Source organism: Xyrauchen texanus, chromosome 41 (genome assembly GCF_025860055.1).
Source record: "Xyrauchen texanus isolate HMW12.3.18 chromosome 41, RBS_HiC_50CHRs, whole genome shotgun sequence".
NCBI lineage: Eukaryota > Metazoa > Chordata > Actinopteri > Cypriniformes > Catostomidae > Xyrauchen > Xyrauchen texanus.
In genome coordinates, this window is record NC_068316.1 from 10,312,700 (window position 1) to 10,337,363 (window position 24,664).

At 41.8% G+C, this 24,664-nt stretch overlaps 1 protein-coding gene across 1 annotated transcript in view; it reads right to left on the bottom strand.

Annotated features, from left to right (window-relative positions):
- The window catches only part of LOC127634113 (ephrin type-A receptor 3), a 101,396-nt gene that overhangs the window by 57,456 nt on the left and 19,276 nt on the right, over positions 1-24,664 (bottom strand). The window lies entirely within an intron of this gene.

The window sequence follows — 24,664 nt, forward strand, 5'->3', positions numbered from 1 at the left end:
AGGCTGGAAGTCCCCGGCCTGAGTCGGGCGATGGGGGTATGTGGTGATGGGGGCGTGGCCAAGCAATGTTTGCAGAGAGCATGGCCGGAAGAGACTGAAAGTTAAGGATTGACACCTGTGGCAAATCACCTAACATCTGTTTTGTGTTTGCAGTGAGAGTGAAGAGGGATAATAGGGCAATCCAGACATCCGGAGGGGAGAGTGAGCTACGCAAGCAGCTGTCTTGTGTGTGTCTGTGTGTGTGATTGTTGTGCTGAATAGAAAACATTTGTGTAGAACACTGAAAAGCATTCTAAATAAAAGACTTATGTCAACTGTCTACCTGGCCCCCGCTTCCTCCTTCACAAGAAAGCTAAAGAACCTGTTACAGTTAGGTTTAGGGTAGGGTGTATGGTTTATAAAATATGCATTCCTATGGACTTTATTACACTATTAGCAACTAAAATTACAACTTTCCACCCACTCACACAAGCCCATACACTCATGATCAATTCAGGCTTTGGCCACTGGGAGCAGTGTTTCTAATTTCAGTAAGTAAAGACCAATTTCAGCTAAAGAATTTTCAAACTACTGTCGCTGAATTCAAAATGTTTTTTTCTATAGCAATCAACAAAAAGTCATCACAAATTATGGATGAGCAAAGCAATAGGTACAAGAACAAAACTTCTTGAGATTGTATCTCCTTAGATGAGCAGAAGAGACAAAAAGCTAGAAAAAACATTGAGCACATCTCAGAGAGATCTGAAATGGCTCCCTTATCAAATATTTACATTGGTGTCCCCTTGGCACAAGATAATCAATAGCTTTTATATGATACCTTCAGACAGAAAGACAGAAAGAGCAACACCATGCTGGGAATAAAGAGAGAAAAAGCAAGCAGGAGAAAAATGAACAGCAGAGAGTTTGTATTTTTTTATTTCTTCCTGTGAGCGGCAGATGAGAGATGTGTTTGGAGAGTGTGTTAATGCTCTGGTCCATGGGGACAAATGGTTGGTGTTAGTGTATTTCTCATTCTGTCTACAGCCTTTGGTTCATATTGAATGAGGCAAATCAATAGACATCAGCCCACCACCTGAACAGCCAGCTAAAAGAGACTATTCCCCATCACATGGAATGGGGATCTGGAGTTAGCCTCCATTACACCCACAATATTACCCCAATCAAAGGGACAAACTACACAAAAAAGTGCATTGGTATTACAAATTTTGTTTTGGTACAATGAAATACCATGGTATTATTTTAAGTACCTTGGAGTACCAGTTAAATACTGTATTGAGAAATTAAAAAATCTCTTTTAAATTGAATTTGTTTCTCCTAGACAGCATTGGACTAGACACATTAGAGGGACTCCTCTCTTGAAAAATAGACACCTCTCGCATGTGTCTAATCAATATTTTTAGAATAAATCTCAACAATGTCTCAGATTTGCCAAGATACCAAAGTCGAAATTCAGATATGAACTCAAACAACTCTCATTAAATATTTCTATCCACATCAATTTTAAAACTCTATACATTGATTTGTGTCTTTTTTTTTTATTTAAATTAACTTTACTAGAAACATCTGAGACAAAGTTGATACATAATATGTAAATCCATTAACTCTCCTGAGCTGTGAAAGAGCAACCTCTGAGCTATGACATTTTCCTTAGAACTATGATACAATTTTTATGTTAAATAGGAATTGAAAATGAAAACCATGTAGTCAATCCAGTCAGGCGACTACGTATGCTAGTCTTCAATGTAAAAGATTAAGGGAGTATTTCTCAAATATGAGAGACAGACGAGAAGACTGAGACAGTGAGAGTGACATCCATTCTAGCACTTCAAATGCCCTTTTAAATTTAACAACATGGCAGGCCTACCTCAAAAGGGAGAGGAGCATAGCTAAGGTAGGGCAAGGTGAGTGACGACGCAGGGTACTGTCCCCACAGAAATAGAGCATTATATTATCTCAGGAGAGAGGCTTATGTACTAGTTTCCATGGCAACATAATTCCAAAACTGTTCTCTTCACTGAGTGTGAATCAAGACTTAAGTTAAAGAGCTCTAGAGGGATTGAGGAGTGAAATTGTTTATTTTATCCACACATAGCGAAGGATTCTGACTAACTAAAGCAATGAAAATCACATCATTACATCTCAAAGTCTTTCAATGAATTTTCCTCTTCCCTTTTAACTCTTTATAGCCGACTTCAGAGATTTGTTTCAGGTGCTTGGCCTTCAAATACATGAATATGGCCTCCCCCAAATTTCCCATGAATTCATCTACTCACAATCTTTACTTTCATTCAACCTTACTGTGTTTGATGTGCAACCATAAGGCATTGTCTTCATTTTCTTTTTATTCTAGCGTATTATTCTGCATTTACTACATGAAAATTGATAGTCGACCAAAATACTTCAACAAAAACTTATATAGTGTAGTGGATATAGTGTTTCCTGAAGCTCCAAGAGTAGGTTTCTTACAGCAAATCTTTAATGTTTACTCAACCTGAACTGTAGTCAAAATACACCAATTTTCCCTAAGGTGTATTAAGCGAATAATAACAGCCTCATGGGTAATTTGGAAATTGTGTCTTTAGATATTCATATTTGCACTTCTGTCGAGTAAGTAATGACCTGCAGACCTTTAACTTGCACGTATAAATGATGTTCTTCACATTACGAGAACTCAGTCTCACCTACAGGAATGGAAGTGTTCTAGTGATTATAACAGTATTGATTTAGCATCCAGTTGCAAAGCTGAGACTTTTTAAAAATCTTTTCAGCCATTTTTACCCTGGCCATCGCAATATCGCACTGATTATTTAATAATCTGATAAATCACAGATGCAGGCTGATGAGGAGATGACTAGAGAATGGTAGAACCAGACTTTGTTCAGAGCGCACCTGCTGGGAATGCGGCTAGAAGGCCATTCGCAATATTCTCACATCCACACACTCTAAAGAGACGTAAACATTGCACTCAGCCAATATCTGGCCTCAAACATTGAACTCGCTGTAGACTTGCTATAGCCCACCATATTTACACTTTCTAAATTACTTAAATCTTGAAACATGCACTGAATATATTTTAGCTATATTTTCGGAAAGAATTTTCATTATTTAGGCAAGAGCTAAATTGCCCAAAATAACACTACTATCAGATGTACTATTTCAACCCTATTGATCCCAGAAGTAATTTTGGATATTAGATGGCTTTTATAAGGTATGCATTTGCATGTCAGAGGTAAAACCCTTTAACCTTTTCTAATAATCATGGAAAACTGGCTGCTCAAACCTCTAAAACTCACACACACACTTCACATAGCACCACCTCCACCTGGCCATCCAAAATACCTGTCCAATTGCAGCAGCTAGTGTCAGGAGAGGGTTTAAACATCTCCACTGCTAGATTTCTCCTTTGTCTTAATCTGCTCTCAATCGCCCAGGAGTGCCCTTTCTTTCCAAAGGCTATTTCACTCTTTCCATCCATCATGCACAAGGTGACAGGGCCAATCTCAACGGCTTTGCTGGTACGCCTAGCTGGAGCATCCCATCAACCTGGTGGGATATAATGTCCACCAGAGACAAAAAGACTACTTAATCCCATGAAACAATTGAAAGAGACAAGGTGGACAACTATCTCACAATCCCAAAAGTGGAGCTCTATAATTTTACTTGGTGTCCTTCAACAGCAATTCCACCTACAGCATATTTTCCACTTTTGAGAACCAAACAGAGAAAAATAACTTGTGACTTGTGAAATCACATTCTGTAGCCTGTAATATAAACTAGCAAGAAAGCAATTACAGTAAATAACATTGAGTGGTTTTGAGCCCATGCAAAACTCACAGCCATGATGCTATAAAGTTCTGATTGGTTGCCAGGGTGTAACTATGGTGTACTGACTGGCTGTTACTGTAGCTTGTTGCTATGTAGTTGCTAGGGTGTTGCTTAATGGCCCAAGTCAAAAGAGTTCATTCCAAGTCTCTATTCTGGTCCCAAAATGTGCTATGTGTCCCTACCCCTTTTTACCCATTTTCTCATCCGCAAAGCAAAAATTCAGACTTTTTTCAAAAGAAACAATTCTGAAAAACCCATATAGGTTATTCCATTCCAAATCAATCAAATCTAAGAAATGTCCCAGCTGAATTTTCTTTATTTTGTTATACTTTTTCTGGAAAAATAAATAAATAAATAATAACATAAGTAATGATGAAAGCCAAACTATGAAATGCCATGGATCAATATTTACTGAGTAGTCCATTATTTTGTAGAGGGGGTCAAAAAGACAATTTTCAACTATGATTTTAGAGCCTTTACTATGAGTAAAATGTAACAATTTACAGATGGAGCCACATTGAGAGGCCCATGTCTCTTGGGACTGAAGCATATAAGGCCTTAAAAATAAAGATCTAGAACCTATTGTATTCCTCTCCGGGAACCAGCACCTTATCGTGGTGGAGAGGTTTGTGTGCTCTTATGATCCTGAGGGTTGTGTTGCCTGGAGCCATGTGCTCCTGGTAGGGTCTCCCAAGGCAAAGTGGTCTCAGGTGAAGGGCCAGACTAAGAATGGTTCACAATGACTCCATGGAAAAAACGGAAAGAGGAGGAGTTACCCTGCCCGGAGGAAGCCCGGGGCCCCCGTCTGCAGCCAGGCCCAGATGGAGGGCTCGTCGGCGAGCGCCTGGTGGCCGGGCTTGTCACGGAGCCCGGCCGGGCACAGCCCGAAGAAGCGACGTGAAACCCCCCTCTACATCCCTTGGGCCCACCACCCATTGGAGAAACCGCAGGAGTTGGGTGCGCTGCCATATGGGCGCAGTGAAGGCCGTGGGCCTCGACGGACCAGACCCGGGCAGCAAAGGCTTGCTCTGGGGACGTGGAATGTCACCTCACTGGGGGGGAAGGAGCCGGAACTAGTGAGGGAGGTGGAGCGTTACCAGTTGGATCTGGTGGGGCTTACATCGACACACAGTTTTGGCTCTGGATCCGTACTCCTGGATAGGGGATGGACTCTATTCTTCTCTGGAGTTTCCCAGGGTGTGAGGCGACGGGCAGGTGTGGGGATACTCACGAGTCCCGGCTGAGCGCCACTACGTTGGAGTTTACCCCGGTGGACGAGAGGGTCGCCTCCCTACCCCTACGGGTTGTGGGGGGGAAACTCTGACTGTTGTCTGTGCATATGCACCGAACAGCAGTTCAGAGTATTCGGCCTTCTTGGAGACCCTGAATGGAGTCCTGAATAGGGCCCCAGTAGGGGACTCCATAGTGATGCTGGGTGACTTCACCGCACACGTGGAAAATGACAGGGACACCTGGAAAGGCGTGATTGGGAGGAACGGCCTCCCTGATCAGAACTCAAGTGGATGTTTGTTATTAGACTTCTGTGCTAGTCATGGATTATCTATAACAAACACTATGTTCGAACATAAGGATGCTCATAAGTGTACGTGGTACCAGAGCACCCTAGGCCGAAGGTCGATGATCGATTTTGTAATCGTGTCGTCGGATCTGAGGCCATATGTTTTGGACACTCGGGTGAAGAGAGGGGCAGAGCTGTCAACCGATCACCATCTGGTGGTGAGTTGGGTCAGGGGGTGGGGAAAGACTTTGGACAGACCTGGGAAGCCCAAGCGAGTAGTGCGGGTGAACTGGGAACGTTTGTAGGAGGTCCCTGTCTGCGAGATCTTCAACTCACACCTTCGGCGGAGCTTTTCAGGCATCCCTGCGGAGGTTGGGGACATTGAACCGGAGTGGGCAATGTTCAAAGCTTCCATTGCCAAAGCCGCGGTGGAGAGCTGCGGCCCCAAGGTTTTAGGTGCCGCAAGGGGTGGTAACCCTCGAACACCGTGGTGGACACTGGTGGTCAGGGAAGCCGTCCGACTGAAGAAAGAGGCCTTCCGGGATTTGTTGTCCCGGAGGTCTCCGGAGGCAGTTGCAAGGTACCGACAGGCCCGAAGGGCTGCGGCCTCGGCCGTGAGGGAGACAAAGCAGTGGGTGTGGGAAAAGTTCAGAGAAGCCATGGAGAAGGACTTTCAGTCCGCACCAAAGTGCTTCTGGAAAACCATCCGCCACCTTAGGAGGGGGAAACGGGGAACCATCCAAGCTGTATACAGCAAAGATGGGACGCTGTTGACCTCAACCGAGGAGGTTATTGGGCGGTGGAAGGAACACTTTGAAGAACTCCTAAATCCCAACACGCCCTCTATGGTAGAGGCAGAGCCGGAGGCTGATGGGGGATCAGATTCTATTTCCCAGGGGGAGGTCACTGAGGTAGTCAAACAACTCCGCAGTGGCAAAGCCCCAGGGATTGATGAGATCCGACCAGAAATGCTGAAAGCTTTGGATGTGGAGGGGGTGTCATGGATGACACGCCTCTTCAACATTGTGTGGAAATCTGGGACAGTGCCTAAGGAGTGGCAGAACGGGGTGGTTGTTCCCCTCTTCAAAAAGGGGGATCAGAGAGTGTGTGCCAACTACAGGGGTATCACACTTCTCAGCCTCCCTGGTAAAGTTTACTCCAAGGTGCTGGAGAGGAGGGTTCAGTCGATTGTCGAACCTCGGATTAAAGAGGATCAATGCGGTTTTCGTCCTGGCCGTGGAACGACGGACCAGATCTTTACTCTCGCAAGGATCCTGGAGGGGGCCTGGGAGTATGCCCATCCGGTCTACATGTGTTTTGTGGATCTGGAGAAGGTGTATGACCGGGTCCCCCGGGAGAGACTGTGGGAAGTGCTGCGGGAGTACGGGGTGGGGGGATCCCTTCTTAGGGCGATCCAATCCCTGTACGTCCAAAGCGAGAGCTGTGTCCGGGTCCTCGGCACGAAGTCGAGTTTACTCCATGTGGGGGTTGGTCTCCACCAAGGCTGCGCTTTGTCACCAATCCTGTTTGTGATATTCATGGACAGGATATCGAGGCGTAGTCAGGGTGGGGAAGGTGTGCGGTTCGGTGGGCTGGGGATCTCATCGCTGCTTTTTGCAGATGATGTTGTCTTCATGTCATTATCGGTCCGTGACCTTCAGCTCTCACTGGATCGCTTGGCAGTCGCGTGTGAAGCAGCTGGGATGAGGATTAGCACCTCTAAATCTGAGGCCATGGTTCTCAGCAGGAAACCGATGGAGTGTGTACTCCAGGTAGGGAATGAGGTTTTGCCCCAAGTGAAGGAGTTCAAGTACCTCGGGGTCTTGTTCACGAGTGAGGGGACAATGGAGCGGGAGGTTGGCCGGAGAATCGGGGCAGCGGGGGTGGTATTGCACTCGCTCTATCGCACTGTTGTCACGAAAAGAGAGCTGAGCCGAAAGCAAAGCTCTCGATCTACCGGTCAATTTTTGTTCCTACCCTCACCTATGGTCATGAAGGTTGGGTCATGACCGAAAGAACTAGGTCGCGAGTACAAGCGGCCGATATGGGCTTCCTCAGAAGGGTGGCAGGCTTCTCCCTTAGAGATAGGGTGAGGAGCTCAGTCATCCGTGGGGTGCTCGGAGTAAAGCCGCTGCTCCTTTGCGTCGAAAGGAGCCAGTTGAGGTGGTTTGGGCATCTGGTAAGGATGCCCCCTGGCCACCTCCCTTGGGAGGTGTTTCAGGCACATCCAGCTGGGAGGAGGCCTCGGGGAAGACCCAGGACTAGGTGGAGAGATTACATCTCCACACTGGCCTGTGAACGCCTCGGGGTCCCCCAGTCAGAGCTGGTTAATGTGGCTCGGGATAGGGAAGTTTGGGGCCCCCTGCTGGAGCAGCTGCCCCCGCGACCCGACTTCGGATAAGCGGTTGAAGATGGATGGATGGATGTATGCATCTGGAGTTATAGGCACTCGAACTTTGGAAATGCAACACACAAAAAAAGTTGTTTCCCCATTTTTGGACTCACACCATTGGCACAATACAACAAGCAGCCCTGAAGTCAATTGGATTTTAGTAGTCAACCCTTTCTCTGTGTTTCAATAAAATAATGCTGCTTTCTCCTTTCTTTGGATATTATTTTATGTGTAGATTTGCACCAAAATCATAGATGAAAATGTTTATTTCTTAAAAAACAAAAAAACAGTGTATAAATATTTTGGCTTTCATCATTATTTATATATATCTTTCATCAGTAAAAGAAAATTTCAAAAACAAAATTTTGAGCCAAGGACCTCCAGTTGAGTTGACACGGAATGAACCTTAATTCTGAACAAAAGTAATAGAGGTGCTTGCAAAGGCACTAATTATAATAGTAAATATAGCTGCAAGCAGTGATACCGGGGTCAAGCTAATTATGGGCACCATGAGCAGCAAAAGAAGCTTTGTGACATGTTTTTGGTTAGAGTCCAGTGAACAGTGTATGAGGAGTTAGAAAAAGTAAACTTTCAATCATAAAAAAAAATAAAAATAAAATAGCTAGTTTTTATCATTTTTGTCCAGTATGTGGCACTGTTCTGAAACTGCTGAGGTACATCTGGGCATGATGATTATCATGCTGGAAAACGCTCAAGAGTTAAAAGCCAAAATCTTCTGACCAGTAGGGGGCAGTGCACCACAATTATGCATGTAACCGCAGGGCCTAATAGTGATGGCACATACCAAGTTTCATGCCAATCCCTCAAAACAGCCTCAAGTTCAATTTTGCATGTTCTTTGTCGAATTTGTTGAAGCACCACTCGAAAACAGTATGGTTTATCAAAATTCTGTGAATAACTTTTTGTCATGAGTGCCTCTAAATAATGCAGGCCAATTTCTGTGCAAATCGGACAAACAGTCTAGGAGTTCGAAAAAGTAGGTTTTCAAAATATTTAAAAATGGAGGACAGGAAATTTTCTTGATCATAACATAAATAGTATCATTGTACAAATCAAATCACGTTATTGTCACACGACCATATGCACAAGTGCACCAGTGGGTGAAATTCTTGTGTGCAGTTCCGAGCAACATAGCAGTCATGACGTACTCGGCATGAACCATGGAATCTGTCAAGACCAGTCTCATGACAGTAGGCGAAATGAGTCAATAGCTTAAAGCATTTTTAGAAATAGCATAATCATTTTTGACCACAAGGTCCCAAAACTTTTTGAGTCCCTTCAGAGAATGGTGCCAAAGACACATACCGAGTTCCGTAATGATAGGCCAAATCGTTTGTAAAATACAGCATTTTATGTCTAAATTCAAAATGGCCGACATCCAAAATGGTCGACATAGGAATTTCATATAGTTGGACTCGCTATATACATCCCACTGAATCTAATGAGACCAATTTGATGATTTTATAACAAACTGTTCAGCAGTTATAATAAAAAATGACCGCAGTTCTTGGTAGGAGAGCTTTAGAAGAGATTATCCATACATGTGAGAAAAGTAACAATAAAAACATTCTTTTCTGCATACTTGTTCCTTTTTGTCTTTCTGAGTGAGCGTGCAAAGCTATAGCCTCACTATATTAATGACAAATGACAAGAATTTAAAGAAGAGACACCAAACAGTGTTTAAGCAATGCATTATTTCTCAACATAGAACAGCCATTAAAAATACCTGCTGAAGTCTCACTCTCACCACTGCTTGCTTTGAACGTACACCGACATGGAAAAAAAATGACTCATTACAATTTAATATCTATTCACATTGATCTATATGATAAGCCTCCCAAGAGTGTACTCAAATGCAGTCTTGTGGAATCTCACTTGTAAACTGTCAGAATATTGCTGTTCCTTCTCATCATACAGGTCAATTGCAGAAATCCAGATTTGCAAAGGTTGTGCTGGTCTGTAATCACAAACTGTAGATCAGGCTTTTAAACTAGTAAGTTCCAGACTCAGAATCAGCATTCAGAAACTGGCTCCTCTTAAAAGACTCTCTCTCTCTCATTTTATTTATAGTTGCTCCATTTCATCACATGTGCAAATGCTATTGAGCATTTAAATATGGTTTGTCCAGTGGCTCTGCCTTTTTTTAATAAGGGAAAAAGTGTGTCACTTTTACACGATTAGAGTCACCAAATGGAATTGCAATGATAATGGTCATTTTCAAACTGGTTTCATGAATGCTCCCCCTGTCATCCATTGGTCAAACAAACAGACAATTGGTTGAGCCAATGTTGCTGTGTCAAGCTGGTCAGGATGCTCAATCAAACAGATATCTTTTTGATGGTGCCTTAGAGCATGTTTACATATTTTTTTGTGATACCAACGAACAAATTGCATACTTATATTTGTCTCTGCATATTAATCTGGGAAATAGGAGAAATTATTTTAATATCATAAAAAAAAAATCTACACTTCAGCTTCAATGTATAAATGACAATCACAATATAACCTATTTTATATTCCTTTAAAAAATAGTAATTGGATTGTTTCTCCTGGTCATAAGGCCCTCTTGTCATCTGCAGCCCATCGAATAAATTATTGAAGGGTTTTAAAAAAATAAATAAATGCAAGATGACTGTTGGATGCTGCACGTGGGGGCACTTACACGTGCCGCCTTTTTCTTCAAGACACACACAAACACTCAAAAAAATACATCAGAGTACCATTAAGACAGAACGGATGCGGAAACAAATCCTATTTAGAATGTCACTGCGAGGCAACATCAGCATAAGCACATGTAAACACTGTAAAGAGTTGTGTCATCTCTGTATTTTACATGTTAGAATGCTCATCCTGAAAATGAAACAATTAAAGCTGAAGATTTCTGTGTGTAAAAATATGACCTTCTATCTCAGCTTCATATAATAAAAAACCAAGCACTGTAAGCACTGTGGTTATTAAAACATAGCTCTATTTATTTGAGCATCCCAACCAGCCTTACACAGCAACATTCGTTCAACCAATGGGGTTAATTTGGGATGTGACTTCCTGATTTTTCGATCAGTGGCAGATGGGGTCTGTTTATTCTATTGGTGCAAAAATTATACACTTTACTTTTAAGATGTTAACTTCCCCTTATGGTCATTTTAGTAGTTATTTTGAGCAAACTTCCTGAAATCACACCAGAATTAGTGTTGTAATATGTGTTAAACTGTTTTTCAAATCCTGCAGTTAATATTCCTTCCATTCAAGGTTTGATTTACTCAAGGTTTACTGGAATAAGAGGCCTCTTGTGACTTTTAAACGGAGGGTGAATGGGGTGGGGGAGGGGGTTAGAAATGTCTAGTTTCCTGAACCTTCGATGAAAAGAAAATATGTTAAGCCAGACTGTCGGTTTTATAGCCTGAGAAATATAACTACTAGTAAATACATGCAAAAACATCAATAAGTTTATCTTGAAGACAAGGAAAAGGAACAATCGAATGGGCTAATGATGTGCTAAATGTCCTGGACGAAAATGTTAGAGTTCTATAAGCTGTAAATGTCTCTGAATAATTGATGGCGCTCTCCATCTTTAATGCATAGGCTATGGAAACGCTCTATTACTGCTTGTGTTTCTCCTATAGGGGAGAAGAACCCAAGAACAGCCAGAGAAAGATCTTACCAGATACATCTGATAACATCCTGATGTTCTCCAACAGAGCTCACAGCAGTCTTCATTTCACTGATTTCTGAGAAGGAATGTCCCAAAGTGATTCTAATCTTAAATCTTTCCAGCCTTTAAACTTACAAAGAAAATATTTCACCCACAAAGGAACTGACCTGAATTTAATACCAGCTATGCTCCATGTAATTGTCATTAGTGACGCAACTGCTAGTTTTCTGTCAGCGTTTGATTTGGGTGTCATTTATATTTTGCTTTACCCAGTTTTTAGTACGCTGGCAATGTGAAACTGTAACATGTTCTACAATTTCCTGGAAGACAACTGGACACAGAGGAAAACAAGTATCATGAATCCTCTGTGTTGTGATAGTTGTACAATGTGCTTAAATTGCAGATTGGCATTTTGCCATCCACTGACAGGTTATTCCATGTTGTTTACTATCGGGATACTAAAGTGTTATTGATCTGAGCAGCAGCTGGAGGTACAGAAATGGGCAGATGACATGGGCTAGACAGTATGATGGAGGGCAGAGATGGATAGACACTTCTGTCAGCAACTGATTAACAATATACTACTAATATAATTGGCATCTGTGTAATATACAATCTTTACTGTTTTACTGAACATGTATATCCAAACTTCTGTCCGGTAGTTCTATACTGGATGCTTTTCTTTCACTATCACTATTTTAAAAAAATCATTTTTCAAACCTATAATTTTGTGAAGAAATTCCTATGTAGGCTACATATGAAGAGATCTTTTCAATAGACTGATTATTTCACAAATTTGTCTATTAAACTAAATTAAAAGATTGAAGCATAAGCCTTGATTTAGATTGAAAGGTTTTTAAAATCACATGGAACATAAATTTAGTCAGCTGTGCACAACTTTTGACTGGTAGTGTACATATAAGCAAGTATTTTTTGCCATTGGAAATTCTGTTCCAGAAAAGATATTACTATCTTAAATTAAATGGCTTTTGCATCTGTTAATGCTTTCAAAATATCTGCATTGGTCAATAAAACTAACATCTTGGAAGCAAAACTTACACTAAACGCAGCCTCACACACTGGCAATAAGCCGTTAGCCAATAGATAGCAATAAGGAACGGAGGGCTTGAAGAAAAAAGCTCAAGCCACTGACATATGGTTGATTGTTGAACAGTCAGCTTCATGGTTCTCTGAGCTTTACATGCTAACTGCAGGTAACAGTGACACTTAAATGACCCAGTATGTAAAGTGGGTTATGTTGATGGCACAGCAACAGCATGCTAATGCTTAATGACCGGTTTTGTTGTTAGTACAGACTAAGTACATTTCTTTCTCCAAATATTAAATATAAAGTGTGAAATCGTTCTTCTATCCCATCTTAACCTAATGCGACCCATGACCTCATGTGAGCACTCACTATTTTGGATTCGCTATACACAAAGCATAATTGAAATGAATAAAAACCTGAATAGACTGAATACTGTTCACAAGACTTTAGACTGCCATTTAAAGGGTTAAGTTCTGCCGCATCGATTCACATGACACAACAGCATGCTGTCGATTTCCTTAAGGATGCAGCACCAACAAAAAAGCCACTGATAAGAAATCTCTAAGGTTTTTATATTGAAAGCTATTTGATTGTGAAGAGGCATTCTCTAGTTTAGTTTGATATGCCGCTTTGAAAAATCTGTTCATTTTTCACACATCAGCATGCTGATAAACATGAAGTACTTGGAAGAGTGCTATAGAGCTGTTTTCTGACAGACGTTATAAAACATGTTCGTTAATTTAAATAACTATTCACAGTAAAAAATATTTGGGTCATTTTGCTTCATTTTAATCAAAATTTTGTTATATTTAAAAAAAAACAAAACAACGTAATGGAAAATGCACAGAAGTCACGCGCTGGTCTCAGGAGATTAATATGCAGAACACCCTAAACACTGTGGTGGCATCAAAACATTGCTCTGTTTGTTTGAGCATCCTGGTCAGCCTTATATAATCACACTGGCTCAACCAATGGTGTGAATTTGGGGCAGGACTATCTACCTGACAAATGGCAGCAAAACTGGTGTTCGGGAAATCTGTTTGAAAATAATCATTCTCTTTGCAAATCCCAAATCTGGCGCAGGTCATGCAACCCCACTTCCCCTGTCCCTCCCTCCACTTTCCTCCACTGTCACTCTAAACTGCTCTATCCATAATAGTCAAAAAACCCATAAAATAGGCTTGGGAACTCAGAATACAAGAGAAACTCTCTTAATTATGAGGCATCATGGGCTTATTTGAATGCAATTATATTTTCTCATAATAAATACTGCCTTTCTTGTTGGTCGCAAACAAATAAGATAACTTTAAAGCCTTTATATCACTTTATAAACAGGCCATAAAAGTATCAGATAGGAGATATTTGCAGTATCACCATTGCAGTATATTAAATAAATACAGGTTATTAAGCTTTGAAAATGGTATTGTTTATTCAAATGTAAGGTTTGTTTTAAAAATAGTTCATAACATTGCTCCTCCCCCTTTTAAACGATTTGTACATCTTTGTTCAGAACAGATGACAAGGGTTTCTAGATCTACTGCACGGAGAGATTGCAGAATTCCTAAAAGAAATTCAGCATTTGCACAATCTGCCTTTTCATAAAGAATGGAAAAAACTACCTGATGATCTTAAAATTTGTTTAGATTTGTATACGTTCTATGTTAAAAATGGGCATTTAGGACTTCAAACTTGTCATCATTAATTTTGTACAATGTTAGAATTTTATTGTTAATGTATATGTGTGTATTTATGTGTATATATTTGCGTGTTTTTTGTATATATTGTTTTATTTACCTGCCCAGGGACTGCAGATGGAAATTAAAGCATATCTTCTCTTGTGAGATTAATGTTTTTGTGCATGGTCCCTGACAAATAAATGAATAATAAATAAATAAACATGACCACTACCACTGTAGTGCCATTCTGAATGACTCTGAGCTGGCTCATTCCCATTCCTACTATAAATAAAAGAAAAATACTCAAATTTCCCAAGCCAAGAGGGTTTATTGGGGTGGTAAGAACTGGTACTGATAACTGGTCCCTGGTACATTTAACCAAATCACTGGCAGAAGATATAACTCTTGCAATTCAACCATCATTCTGTCACCCAGCAGGCAAGCATCACGTGTCAAAGATTATAGATGTGAAAACCCAACTAAAGGTCTAAGTATGTGATTACTACAGCCTCCTATAAAGATGAATAGAACCAGTGTGTGTGTGCAAAGCTGATGTCTCTTAACTCCGTTAACCTCACGAATCTACACTCCCGAAATTGGGTTTTAAAAACCAGAGGGACAAGAGCACACACATAATCATTGCTTAAAGCCGCCCCTGCTGTGAATCTCCTTTGGGGTGCTGACAATCCCATGACCCAGTTTCCAAGCTCAAATCCTATGGAAGAAGACACTCTAGAGCTCCTCACAGTAAGATTACTGTCACAAAGAGCTAATTTCTACAGCTCCTGCCCCGATGAAAAGCACTTCATTCAGCCACAACTCTGTGAGCTTAGGGCTGTCGAAAAATACGCACCAGGAGAGAGAAAGAATGCCCATCTCCAAATGGCATGCTCACTGATGGGGGGCCATCGGGTCAGACCCCATGCCAGACCCAAACTCAAAGGATGTTGTGCTCCACCAGACCACTCAAAAACCTTTCAAACCCAACAAAAGAGCTGTGTGGGTAATGTATGTGTGAGAATGAACCGCACCTGTGAGGGGACTTCTTACAAGAGGGTTTATATCAGAAACGTGTTTTTTAAGCAAACAATCAGAGAATGAAAGGTTAAGTGCAGATGTAGAGAATTAAATGGAAAAAAGCAGAAAAGAAGGATGAATTTATGAATGGCAGGACAAGCAGTATTAAACTGAGGGTAACAAGAGAGGAATGAGGTTTCTGAAGAGCCTTTAAGAGCAGGCACCAAAGAAAAAATGAAAGAGAAACAAATGGAAGAGATAAATGTAAGAGGCAGGTCACTGAGCCGAGGATGTGGGAGAAGATGAATCCAAACAGTAGCTGTCTCTCTTTATGTTTCAGTCTTTCTCTATCATTTTAGGCCCTGTGTGGCGGCTGTAAATGGTAAGTGGGCTAGACTGTGGCACTGTTCGGAGAGATGTATAGATTATCCAAGAGACTGAATAGGAATGGAGTGAGACAAAAGACAATGGAAATAAGCAGTGTACAAAAGCACAGAAAAGTGTCATAAAATTATGACTTGTGCGTCATATTAAATGTTTCTGAAGGCATATACAGACTGAAATTGAAAGAGGCCCTATCACGTTTTTGGGGATTTTACCTTTCCTTTAGCGTGTTATATAGCTGTTTGTGAATGTAAAAGGTCTGCAGAGTTACAAAGCACAAATTCCACGCCAATGGGACTTACTCTCTTCCACAGAAAACACTGCTCCTGAACTGCCTGAAAGCCTGCTTAGCAGTCCAGCCATTTCTTCCATGACATAGCTACGTCACTATGTAACACATTTGCATAATGCCTGCATCAGGAATGTGCTGGTCAGGAAGCCTCGGGAGCTGAAACTCGGTTATAACATTTCTGACACACGCTATAAGTTGTTGACCAATCACAACAGACGGGGCCATCAGACCAATCTGAGCAGACTTTTTGGAAAGGGGGACTTTAAAGAGACAGGAGCTACAACAGAGTGTTTCAAACAGAGGGTGAAAAGATGTGCTGCAGCAATGTACAGTATGAGAAAAAAATATGTTTTTTGAACATGTAAGCATGTAAACCTATTCTAGTAGACCCCCAAAATAAAATGATAAACCTGTAAATCAGCATAATATGGCCTCTTTAAGTCGTTATTCAGCCCTGGCAAACAGCACCAGCAAGCAATTACAGAGCCCACATAGAGACCGCAAGGTGAAAACACACCACGAGTCATTTCCCTTGCCAATGTTCAGTTTCTTATGGAGATACAAAATTGGAGCCATGAATTTTCTGTCAGCTGACAGAGCCAAACACACTCATGAACTGAACAATCTCTCAGTTCGGTCCACGTAAATCTTTTACTTTGAGGTTATTTTTGTGTTGCAGCCCAGTCTCAATCATTCACTGTAATGAATGGCTGTTAAAATGTTAACCTTCTTACATTAGTGCTGAATGTAGCCCCAACCAGTTTTTCCTACACTGCTATTCAGCCGTGGTGCAATGGCTAAAGAAATTATATTGTAAGTTTGCAGTCTGACTCGAATGTGATGAGATAAGAAAGGCTATTATAATAATAACTGTTTTAATTTTGTAAAAATCCAAATAACTTTACAGATCTTTATTGAAAAGGGTTTGAACATTGTTTTCCATGCTTGTTCAATGAACCAAAAACAATTAATGAACATGCATCTGTGGAACGGTCATTAAGACACTAACAGCTTACAGACAGTAGGCAATTAAGGTCACAGTTAAAAAAAACTTAGGACACTAAAGAGACATTTCTACTGACACCAAAAGAAAGAAAGTCCCTGTTCATCTGTGTGAACGTGCCTTAGGCATGCTGCATGGAGGCATGAGGACTGCAGATGTGGCCAGGGCAAAACATTTCAATATCTGTACTGTGAGACGCCTAAGACAGAGCTACAGGGAGACAGGAAGGACAGCTGTTCATCCTCGCACTGGCAGACCATGTGTAATAACTCCTGCACTGTATCAGTACATCCGAATATCACACCTGCGGGACAGGTACAGGATGGAGACAACAACTGCCTGAGTTACACCAGGACTGCACAATCCCTCCATCAATGTTCAGACTGTCCGCAATAAGCTGAGAGAGGCTGGACTGAGGGTTTGTAGGCATGTTGTAAGACAGGTCCTTACCAGACATCACCGGCAACAACGTCACCTAAGGGCACAAACCCACCTTCACTGGACTAGACAGGACTGGCTAAAAGTGCTCTTCACTGATGAGTCGCGGTTTTGTCTCACCAGGAGTGATAGTCAGACTCACGTTTATTGTCGAAGGAATGAGCGTTACACCGAGGCCTGTACACTGGAGTGAGATCGATTTGGAGGTGGAGTGTCCGTCATGGTCTGGGACGGTGTGTCACAGCATCATCGAACTGAGCTTGTTGTCATTGCAGACAATCTCAATGCTCTATTTTACAGGGTTGACATCCTCCTCCCTTATGTGGTACCCTTCATGCAGGCTCATCCTGAAATGACCCTCCTGCCACCAGCCATACTGCTCTTTCTGTGTGTGATTTCCTGCCAGACATGAATATCAGTTTTCTCAGTGCCATGGCCAGCGAAGGGCCCGGATCTCAATCCCATTGAGCACGTCTGGGACCTGTTTGATTGGATGTTGAGGGCAGGGATGGATTACCGACCGGGCCAATGGGGTCAGTGCCCAGGGTCCTTTGACTACCAGGGGGCCCTGGGCTTTAAGGCTGCGAAATCTAGTTTGGTGGTTCTGTGTTTATTAAAATGCGCCTTACATAGGCTGAAAATTTCTATAACATGTCTCATCTGGGCTCAAATAGCATTAAATGGTATTCTCCATAATTTTATCAAAGACACTTACGTACTGTTGTGTTTGAGTGTGTTGTGAAGTGTGTGTCAGTGTAATGACTCGGGAGGACACATTGCAAATGTTTCACCCTTCCAACCAGTGTTTATTCTGGTTTATGCTGTATTAACGGTAAATGCATTAATTGTGATTTAAGAAAAATTAAATCTCTAAACTTTTTTAATTAATCGTATGTGTTAGTGCGTTCATTCTGACAGATTTAATAAAAACTGTTAAATCACCTTCCTGCGCATGCAAAAAATTGCAGTTTCATGTACAGTCTGAAACAAAACTGTCCTCATGTTCTGTCGCTGGACAGCAATTCCGAGTAAACTTCCCATCACATTTGAAGGAATGGAATGTCAAGTTTGTAAAAAGAACATCTTACATCTTTAACAATGCTATTAAAGTGAACATCAGACACAACAATGCTGCTACAACATGGAACGCCATCTTGATTGTTTTGGATTAAATTGATCACATGACAACAAACATGTCATCGTTTTCAGATATCTCAGTTTCCCCTGTCCACACTCCCACACAAAGACGGCGTTTTCAAATGTATCCACTTGAGAGTGTTTTAAAAAGCTCCTTTTTCGCTGTCAAAAATGCTGTCTCAGTATGGACGGAAGGCCAAAACCTAGAAAAAAGAATAGGTTTTTAACTGAAAACGAATTAGTGTGAATGCGGCCATAGTCAGGCTAAATATTGTTTATATGTACACCAATAGTCTGATTATTCCCAACCGATTAAAGTGTATACATGCCTGTAGTGCAATTAAAACTGCAGTACTCAACAAACTTCACAGCGATTCTGGTTACTCAAATTACGAGCATGATCACATTAACATCACAGTATTTTGATTATATGAGCTTCAATTTAAAGGCATTACTTATAAGGGTGCATGTAAATGTAGACACTAAGAAGAGCTGTCTTTTTTTCTTTCCCGTCACTATGGCACACATGCAATTACAACCACACACAGCAGTTAAGGAGGGTTTTCAAACATGACATGCGCCTATCGCTAACAGCCCAATTAACAGATACTGTACAATCACTGACATGAGCTGTAGATGTCTATCAGCTGTGGTCCAGACCAAAGAGCATTGAGTTAGGTTGTGATGGCTATCCCACCCCCACCTCTCCAATCAATCTCTCTCTCTCTCTCTCTCTCTCTCTCTCTCTCTCTCTCTCTCTCTCTCTCTCTCTCTCTCTCGCCTACTTCCCTGCCACTTAAATATGCCTTGTAATGCTCCCCAAACCCCCTCCTTCACAATCACTTCCACCCACAAGAAAACAGTCCAGAATGGCTGTATGAATATTTAAAACAGGCAGCCTTCTCAGCCCAAAGTTGGCGTAAGTCAGACAAACAGGGACAAGGAATGACACGGCTTGAAAAAAAAAAAAAACACAGAGAAGACAGATACAAATGCAAAAGAAAATTAATTACAGAGGAGCATCATATTGGCTAGAAAGCAGGGTACATTAGTGAAGCCATTAGCACCTTCCGAGATGAAAAGACAGCAAGAAAAATGATGAGTTTTAACCAATTATACACACATGGCTGAGTTGTGGAAATTCGACATGCCGTTATTATGTACTGTATAGACGGTAACCCTCATACTGCAAATAGTTTTTCATTGCTTCAGAAGACATGGATTAAACCAACTGATCTGTTTGGATTACCTTTATGTTGCCTTAATGTATTTTTTGTGCTTGAAAGTGTTGGTCCCCAATGACTTGCAATATATAGACAAAAACATCAAAATATCTTTGTTAATGTTCCAAAGAGGAAAGTCATATGAGTTTTAAATGGCCTAATGGTAGGTAAATCATAAGAAAGTTATGAATGTATGCACTACAAAGCCGCAGCTCGTTGTCCATTTGCAACACCCAACTACGACTTTGGATGCTGCCACATCACTGAGCCAAAGTATATTTCTAGGGACATATATTTTTTACTTGAGCCATTTTTACTTTAGTTAGAATATACAATATGTATATGTATCCTTCAAATAGCCTACACAAGGTATTTTCAGTAACAAGTATGTCTTTTTGTGGTTTGACAGTTTGAATGAAGCATATCCAAGGCCCTTTCTAATCTTTAAATTTGCACAGCTCACTGTTTTTTTTTTTTCATACATCAACCTGAAAAATTACCAATTTCACTTTCTTCAATGAGTATAAATCCTTCGTATTTTTATCTGTGCAGTAATTTAACCTTTCGCTAAGCTCCACCCCCTCGGTTACCGTTGCTTAGTCTGACAAGCTCTACAGAACTCCCCATGGGAATGAATGGGAGATTGCCGTGAACGGCACACTTTTTGGCTAAACATTCTCATAACTGGAACTGATAATATTCTTAAGTGGGCTGGAATGAACAGTGACATTTTAAAGCATATTTATCTGACATTTTTCTGAAAAATAAATTGTTCAATTACATAGTAATTTGATTGAAAATTGTGGAGACTGTGAAAGTAATTTGATTGAAAATTGTGGAGACTGTGACACTGAATCAAGGCAACTGATTATCAGTCACTTGAAAAGAGATAAGCATAATTTGATGGTGATTATACACCTAGTAACATTAGTGTTAGTGAACAGATCTGCTCATAACGTCTCATAACACACTCACTATGATGCTGTGAACTCTATTTACGATCGCCTTTACAAATACCTGAATCAATACATTAATTAATGTTAAGTTATTAACATTTGGAGCAAATGTAGGTGTTCTTGCTGTTCCCTTTACAAAAGGCTTCACTAAGATTTTGCGCTGCTAAGCGCTATGGGGAACAGCTTTCGCTGTGAGCCGAGCTGAATAATGTGTGGAACACGTCAATGGACATTGACCGGAATTTATAGCCTCAGCTGATGTAATCATTAGATGCACCTGAGGCCAGGCTATAAATGGATACGTCACCAGGTGTCGTCAGAAACTCTTTTTTCAGAGCGATTCTGTTTCTGTGTGTTTCACACACCCTGTCAAAACTTTCTTTCCTCTGTTAGGAGTTAGAATCAGTTAGACAGTGTGCAGTGAACTTTGTTCTTTGTTCTCTTTTCTCTTCTGTTTAGAAAATATAATATATATATATATATATATATATATATATATATATATATATATATATATATATATTTCTAAAAAGAGAGAATGACTGAAAGCCGCAAGCGGTGCGTGTTCCCCTCTTCTCGCTCTATAGCTGAAGACGACACACATCAGTTTTTGCTGTTTGTTTGGGAGCACGCTGCTCTCGCGTTGCAGCAGGGTGGGTGCGAGCACTGCGATTTGCTTTAACAGGCAGAGTGCGTCGTGCTCGCCTCACTTGCTTCCGGGAGTCAGCACTCTCGAAAAGAAGATCGTTCGTGGGGCTCTTGCATGGTTTTGGCTGAGGAGCAAGAGACGGGTTGATCCCTTTCTCTCACTCTCTCCCCAAACCCAGCTGTTTCTTCACATGATCTCGACGGCGGGCACTTGCCTCGCCACTGCCAGGTTCTATGTGGCTTCCACTTCGGTTTGCCACGCCTTGGTGGGCGGGGTGCCCTCTAAGAGGCATCCTTGCTAGGACCTCTTCATAGGGTAAGACCCCCCCTTTTTAAAACCTCTAGAGTCAGCGTTTGGTAGACTTCTGACTCTCAAGATGGTTTTTCATATGGCAATTACGTCTCTAAGGAGACTTGGGTACCTACAGGCTCTGTCTCTTTTGCCGACCTGTTTTGAGTTGCCCCAGGTAGGACCAAGAGCATTCTTTGCACCCTCACCCTGACTACCTGCCCAAGGTGCCTTTCTCGACCCTTGGCCAGTCATTCTTTAAGCCTTCTGCTCCCTGCCGTTTGTAATGCCGGAGCAGCTAAAGACTACTCAGACTTTGTCCAGTCTGTGCCCTTCAGAATTATGTCCACCGCATTTTCTAGTGGCGTAAAGTCAGGGCAGCAGTTCTTCACTTTGAAGCCGTGACCGGGTTGTCACTTTGGGTGAGGGACCTTACTGCCCGGGCCTCACGAGGCAGCGTTCAAGCTTCAGCCAGTAGGTTTTAGGGCGCACTCTTCCAGAGGGCTCTCCTCCTCTAAAGCCTTGGCTAGAGGTCTCCCTCTGCAGCAAGTTTGTGGTGCGGCAGGTTGGTCCTCTCTGCGCACATTCATTAAACTTTTATAGTTTGGATGTTCTTGCCACTCTTGGCTCTTACGCCCTTGAGTTGACACCGAACAAGTTTGTGGTGCGGCAGGTTGGCACTCTCCGCACACACTTATCACATTTTATGGTTTAGATGCTTTGCTACTCTGGACTCTTATGTCCTTGAGTCGACATCTCAGCCCATGCCTAAACAAGTTTGTGATGCGGCAGGCTGGTCCTCTCCGCTCACATTCATCAGTTTTTATGACAAGTTTGTGTTGCGATAGGGTTCTCTTCGCACACATTCATCGAACTTTATGGGTTAGATGCTTTGCTACTCTGGGCTCTTATGCCCTTGAGTCGACATCTCAGCTCATGCCTGAACAAGTTTGTGATGCGGCAGGCTGGTCCTCTCCGCTCACATTCATCAGTTTTTATGACAAGTTTGTGTTGTGATAGGGTTCTCTTCGCACACATTCATCGAACTTTGTGGGTTAGATGCTTTGCTACTCTGGGCTCTTATGCCCTTGAGTCGACATCTCAGCTCATGCCTGAACAAGTTTGTGATGCGGCAGGCTGGTCCTCTCCGCTCACATTCATCAGTTTTTATGACAAGTTTGTGTTGCGATAGGGTTCTCTTCGCACACATTCATCGAACTTTATGGGTTAGATGCTTTGCTACTCTGGGCTCTTATGCCCTTGAGTCGACATCTCAACTCATGCCTGAACAAGTTTGTGATGCGGCAGGTTGTCCCCTCCGCACACATTCATCAAAAAATTAATGGTTTAGATGGTTTAGATGTTTATGCTACTCCGGGCTCTTATGCCCTTGAGTCGACATCTCAACTCATGCCTGAACAAGTTTGTGATGCGGCAGGCTGGTCCTCTCCGCTCACATTCATCAGTTTTTATGACATGTTTGTGCTGCGATAGGGTTCTCTTCGCACACATTCATCGAACTTTGTGGGTTAGATGCTTTGCTACTCCGGGCTCTTATGCCCTTGAGTCGACATCTCAGCCCATGCCTGAACAAGTTTGTGATGCGGCAGACTGTCTTCTCCGCACACATTCATCAAAAAATTAATGGTTTAGATATTTATGCTACTCCGGGCTCTTATGCCCTTGAGTCGACATCTCAAGCTCATGTCTGAGACCTCTCGCGTTTTTGTGAGTACACTGCACAACCGTAGGGGTCCGGACAGCCCCAAGTGCGGCGGCGTGGGTATTGCGTTCCCCGTAGCGCTTAGCAGCGCAACATCGTAGTGAAGCCTTTTGTAAAGGGACCGTCTCGGGTTACATGTGTAACCCTTGTTCCCTGAAAAAGGCGGAACGAGATGTTGTGCTGCTTTGCCGCACTGGGACGTCCCAGGACTGCTCTTCAAAAAGAAGTATCTGATGACACCTGGTGACGTATCCATTTATAGCCTGGCCTCAGGTGCATCTAATGATTACATCAGCCGAGGCTATAAATTCCGGTCAATGTCCATTGACGTGTTCCACACATTATTCAGCTCGGCTCACAGCGAAAGCTGTTCCCCCATAGCGCTTAGCAGCGCAACATCTCGTTCCGCCTTTTTCAGGGAACAAGGGTTACACATGTAACCCAAGACGATTTTATACATGTTCATTTGGGAATGAGGGCTAACACATGGACAAGTGTTTAATTCTAAAAATAAGTTCTAAACAGCTGAGCAATGGTGGTGGTGTAGTGGTCTAAAGCACTGTTAATCAGAAGGTCACTGGTTCGATCCCCGCCACCACCATTGTGTCCTTGAGCAAGGCACTTATCTCCAGGTTGCTCTGGGGGGATTGTCCCTGTAATAAGGGCTCTGTAAGTTGCTTTGGATAAAAGCGTCTGCCAAATGTATAAATGTAAATTATACTGTTTGCGAACATTCAGACACCCACCACACTGCTGTAGGAGGTGATTAGAGAAGTATTTAAATATTAGGATGCTACATGTAAAACCTTTAAAATGTTATCAATTACTAATTGCCTCATTCTTTCAGTAGAAGTCACGGTCAGTAAAAGAGGCTGTTTTAACCACTCGATTATGATTTAAAGTAATACACAGTACATGCAGTAGATAATGTTTAATTTGTCTTGTTTACATTGCAAATTAATGACACTTATGCATTACCACGATATATATGGCCATAATATAGGCCGATTAAACTCTGTTATTATAATTTATGATGACTGATTCTATTGCAACAATTGGCGTATAGTAGTGTTAATCTTCATAATACAGAAAAAAGATATGGTGACAGACCATAAACTGAAAAGTGTGCAAAATAAAGAATTATGTGGACTGTTCAGTTGGTCCCTGCTTCCTCCTTCACATGACATGTTCTTGGAAAATATGTGAACTATTGTACTGATGTAGGTAAATGTGCACCAGCTCGCTAATAACTCTACACACCAGTGTGCTCAAGTTAAATACAGACTGAACAATTTATACATAGTTGTAGGTGGAGCTTCAGGTCACACCTACCGATGGCAGTAAGAAGGTGTTTAGCAACCAATAAGATGTTTTCCTATACATTTGCCCAGACAAGCTGTTACGAACCACCGAAACGAATG